This window comes from Gigantopelta aegis, chromosome 7, assembly GCF_016097555.1.
Source record: "Gigantopelta aegis isolate Gae_Host chromosome 7, Gae_host_genome, whole genome shotgun sequence".
NCBI lineage: Eukaryota > Metazoa > Mollusca > Gastropoda > Neomphalida > Peltospiridae > Gigantopelta > Gigantopelta aegis.
In genome coordinates, this window is record NC_054705.1 from 3,212,152 (window position 1) to 3,212,919 (window position 768).

The following is a 768-nucleotide window of genomic DNA, read 5'->3' on the forward strand; positions in this document are numbered from 1 at the left end:
AGTGTGTCATGTATATATCCCAGTGGAAATATGGAAAATTACCGTTTAACTTTATTTTAGCTTCAAATGTTCATGTATGCAGGGTGGGGTAAAATTATGTACCCTAACAATTTTTTATACATATTTTTTCAATTTTTAGAAATACAATAGGAAAACTGCTGTGTGAAATGCTGTGCCCAATTTCAAAAGATTTCAAACCCATAACCACCTAGATGGGCCACTTATGCTCAATAATTTTATGGCATAAAGCGTGTTATAATTGGTTTGTTTGGTGTTTTAGAAGTCTGGAAAGAGGACACACAAGGATCGGCGACAGGAACCATTACCTGAAGTAGATGACCCAGAGAAATGTGCCGTACTGGATGAAGATGGTGTACCAGGCGCACGTCCAAGAAATAAGAGAGGTGGTCGCGGTAGATCTGAAAAGAAAGGAACACAAGATCACTATGAGGGTCCGACGAATCTGCCTCCCCGACTTCAGAAACAATTGAATATGAATTAACTATCAACGAATCTGCCTGCCCGCCTTTGGAGACAATTGAATATTAATTAACTATCAACGAATCTGCCTGCCCGCCTTCAGTGACAATTGAATATTAATTAACTATCAACGAATCTGCCTGCCCGCCTTCAGCGACATTTAATATGAATTATCTTTTACATTTACTACATTTTGAGATTTGTATTGTTGTTAGTAATGTTCAGTTGATTGATTATAATCTTGAAAACAGAACTGGAAAGAAAGACATGTTTTATTGAACATTGGAC